At 41.4% G+C, this 4,418-nt stretch overlaps 1 protein-coding gene across 3 annotated transcripts in view; it reads left to right on the top strand.

Moving 5' to 3' along the window:
* The window catches only part of ATP9B (ATPase, class II, type 9B), a 135,173-nt gene that overhangs the window by 11,621 nt on the left and 119,134 nt on the right, over positions 1 to 4,418 (top strand). The gene's annotated exons all lie outside the window — the stretch shown is intronic.

Genomic DNA, 4,418 nt, shown 5'->3' with positions numbered 1-4,418 from the left:
GAAAGAGCCAACCAGGCTCAGGTTTCCCACCACAGCATTGCTGCCCTCAGAACTGGAATCTGAGCAGAGTGCTCGTGGTTATCTGCTCTGGTCTGCGGAGCCCACGCCTCACAGAGAGAATCTGGAAGATGGGTGGATTCTGGTTTATGGGACAGACTGAGCCAAACCCCACCTGCCGCTGTTCCTGGTCACAGGGACGAGGGGGATGGGAGCAATGAAAGTCACTGTATAGGTAACATAAATGCAAAATTGCAGGATAGATCTTTTTCACTGACTAAACTGGTGAGATTGAAGGCAATGTCAGTGCTGACAGTGAAGACATTGTTCTGTATAATTTGGTAATAACACCAGAGGCCTTAAAGGTGAATGCAGCGTTTTTATTTGAGGGATTTATCCCAAAGAAATAATGATCAGTCACAAAGTCTGTGACTATTTTTGATGAAAAAAATTATTTAAAAAGTCATATTCTAACAATGGATTCTTCAACTCTGCTGTGTGCCATGAGTATGTTGGAATACTGTGTTATAGTGTAGCTAACATTAAAGATCCATAACTATATATATGAAAGCCCAGTGACCAAACAGAGGAATGATCAGAATGACTGGAATGACCGGTGGCTATAAAGCGCATGGTGGCAGTCAGCTCCCCCTGGCTGGCCTGACCCCTGATCAGCCCCCAACATCCCGATCTGGGCAGTCAGCCGGCCAGCCTCCTGCGCACCCTCCTCCCAGCCATCCCAGCCTGATGGGCCCCCATCGGGGCAGGCTGGCCAAACCCCACCAGTGCATGAATTCATGCACCGGGCCTCTAATTTTAGAATAAATGGGAAACAGTGGGTTAAAACATAGATAGTATAAATACACAATTCCTTGATCAGCCAATAGTGAATTTGTTTATGTCCAGCACTACTCTCAGCACTGTTGGTACAATAGACCTTGCTTATCTGCTTCCTGACAGAGCTTAGATCTGGGGAGAACGACAATTTAAATCAGTACATAATGCCAGGTAGTAGCCATACAGCTATGAAGAAGAAAATATAAGGGGACTGAGAATGATGAGATTATTTTAATAGGGTGGTCAAGGCATGCCCCTCTGAGGGGGTGATAGGAAAGAGCAGGTGGGCCATGCACAGAACAGGGAAAAGAGAATGCAGGCAGAGGGAATAGCAGTTGTGAAAGGTCTTGGGGCTACAGGATGCTTGTCCCTGTGGGAGGGAGGTTGTGGACTATTAGAGGGTGTGGACCTGGGACTGTGGTTGGAAAGGAGATAGGGGCAGGCTAGTGGGGGGGAGGCCCCTGGTAAGGTCAGCTCCTTCAGATGCTCAGATTTTATCCTGAGTGAGCAGGGAGCTGTTAGTGTATACGCTGCATGTGCCCAGGAAGAAGAACACTTAGACTTACACCACAGTTTTAAAAGCTGATATTGAAGCCAAATAGCCATTAGGAGGAAGTTTTTATTCCTCCTCTTCTCTACCTTTCTTCCCACTGAAATTAACCTCTATTCTGAATTTGAGATTATACTTGCTATGTATCTCTTTTAGCACTTACATTTGTATCTTTAAACAATATGCAATATTGTTTAGCATGCTCTAGTAAGTTTATATATAGTTTATCTTATTCTGTGTATCTTTTTGTAACACGCTTTTTTAGCTTAACATTGGTTTAGAAAATTGATCCACACCAACACAGATCTAGCTCATTCATTTTTCTTCCTCTAAAGCAGCAGTTCTCAACCTGTGGGTCACAACCCCTTCGGCGGTCGAACAACCCTTTCACTGGGGTCACCTAAGACCATCCTGCATATCAGATATTTACATTACGATTCATAACAGTAGCAACATTAGTTATGAAGTAGCAACTAAAATAATTTTATGGTTGGGTCACAACATGAGGAACTGTATTTAAAGGGTCAGAAGGTTGAGAACCACTGCAAGAAGTATGCCAACATATGAGCCTACACAAGTGTTTGTCCATCCTCCTGGGAAAGGAGGCTTTTAGTTGTTTCTAGTTTTCCACAGTTACAGACTTTGCTGTAGTGATCATTCCACTTGTACATTATTCCTGATGCACATTTCAGTCTCATTGAGAAACTACTGTTTACTTTTTTGTACAAATGATGTATCTTCACGGGGATTTCTTGCTAAGCTCCTGAGTTCTTGCTCTTTCTTTACCTGTGTATTGTAATTGGTGTCTGGGGCCTGGGGTGGCATGTGGTCTTATATGTGTACAAAACGTTGTACATCTCTTCTCTTCTTGCTCCAAGCTTCTGTATGCTTACATAAAAGGAATCGGTGAGCATTTCCATATTTCTCCTAGGCAAGAACCCACCAGAGAAGCATAAAGCACCTTATAGCTGGAGGTTATGAAATCTTATTGTCTGACGTCCACTAATTTTATAGGGAACCGGTTACTTCAGACATTCCCTCTGCTCTCTGACATTGGGATGTTTCTGAAACACTGGTAATTTAATTAATAATCTTTCTTTTCCAATTACTGCTGGCAGTGTTATTTACTAGTTTCTGCTCTGAACTCTTTCTATTGAATTTTCCCATACAATAGAAAAGTTAACTGAAAATAAAGTGACTTCATGATACTATTGAGTCAGAATGAAGATTACCTTTCATATTGTTCATCTTTCAGAACAATTCTTCTAGACATAGCTAGTGTAATCAGAGTAACAAAGCATATTGTAATGCTTCTATTAAAATTAATAAGGTGGGCTAGAGTTGCCCATGAAAAGATTTTTAGGTGAAGAAAGTATGGATTTTTAACTGCATCTTCCATATACAGTATAATATACTCCTGGTACTTCATTAGTACCTAATGGCAGCCAGACAGGCTGTGTAGGTGATAGCCCTGCATGAGGACTCTGATTTCCAGTCTGACTTGAAGGTCTTCCTTGTCCACCCTTTCTCAGTCTGTGCGTTGGAGGAATGGGCGGAGCATGTAAAGGAAACAGAATCAACCCCTCCCAGTCCCACCGTCCAAACACTTGGCAACAAATGGTGCTGAGACAGCTAGACGGCTACATGCAAAAGTATAAAGTTGGACCCCTACTTCATATCATACACAAAAAGTAATTCTAAATGGATCCTAGATCTATATGAAAGAGCTAAAACTATAAGACTCCTAGAAGAAAACATAGAGCTAAATCTTTGTGTTCTTGGGCACTAAAGCCCAGGTGCCAAATGAAAAAAGTAAGTTGGACTATATCAGAATTAAAACTTGTATGCATCAAGGAACACCATCAAGAAAGTACAGTTAATGGGAGAAAATATTTGGAACATCGTGTTTGTAAATTACATGACTGACAAGATCTTTGTATTCAGAATAATATAAACACTCTTAAACCTTAACAATGAAAAAACAGATGACTAGTTAAAAAGTGGATGTAGGATCTGAATAAACGTTTCTCTAAAGAAGATGTGCAAGTGGCCAATAAGTGCATGAAAAGTAGTGCAACTTTTGAAACCAGTTCGGCATTTCATAGAAAATGCTAAACATACAGTTACCATATCTAACCCAGAAGAGACATATCCATAGAGATGGGAAGTAGATTAGTGGTTGCTAGGCTGGGAGCAGGGGAGAATGGTGGTGATTGCTATTGGGTTTTTTGGGGGGTGATGAAAATATTCTAAAATTAGATGTTGGCATAACTCTGAATTACTAAAAATGTGAATTGTATACTTTAAAGAAGTTAATTTTATGGCATGTGAATTATATCTTAACAAAACTGTTAGGTGAAGGTCAAACTCTGCTCATCAGCCATTACCTTCAGTGGGGGCTATTCAAATTCGTGCTGCACACTGTGCCCAACTCCCTCTGTGCAGATGGGGCATGTCCCCAACTGTTTGGCTCTCTCCTCAGTGATTCCAAAAGCGCCATTAGAATACTTCTCAAAACAATGCTTTTTGCAGCCACTGGAAATATCCTGGCAAAGACCAGCTGGGATACATGAAGGTGTTTCAGGAGACTACTGACAGTTCTCTGGTGTTGGAGGAGAAGGCAGCATGGAGAGGGTGATGAGGCTAGAGAGCTATCCATTTTTTAAAAAAATAAACCTTTATTGTTGAGATTATTACAGTTGTTCCTCTTTTTCCCCCCATAGCTCCCCTCCACCCGGTTCCCACCCCCCCACCCGGCGCTTACCCCCCCCCATATCCTCGTCCATAGGTGTACGATTTTTGTCCAGTCTCTTCCCTCACCCCCACACCCTTTCCCCCCCAAGAATAGTCAGTCCATTCCCTTTCTATGCCCCTGATTCTATTATATTCACCAGTTTATTCTATTCATCAGATTTTTTATTTATTTGATCTTTAGATTCACTTGTTGATAGATATGTATTTGTTGTCATTTTGTTGTTCATAATTTTTTATATTTACCTATTTCTTCTTCTTCCTCTTTTTAAAGACTACCCTG

The sequence above is a fragment of the Myotis davidii genome, unplaced genomic scaffold (assembly GCF_000327345.1).
Source record: "Myotis davidii unplaced genomic scaffold, ASM32734v1 scaffold96, whole genome shotgun sequence".
NCBI classification, from domain to species: domain Eukaryota; kingdom Metazoa; phylum Chordata; class Mammalia; order Chiroptera; family Vespertilionidae; genus Myotis; species Myotis davidii.
The sequence above is the reverse complement of the archived record's forward strand: the minus strand, read 5'-3'. Positions and strand labels throughout refer to the sequence as shown.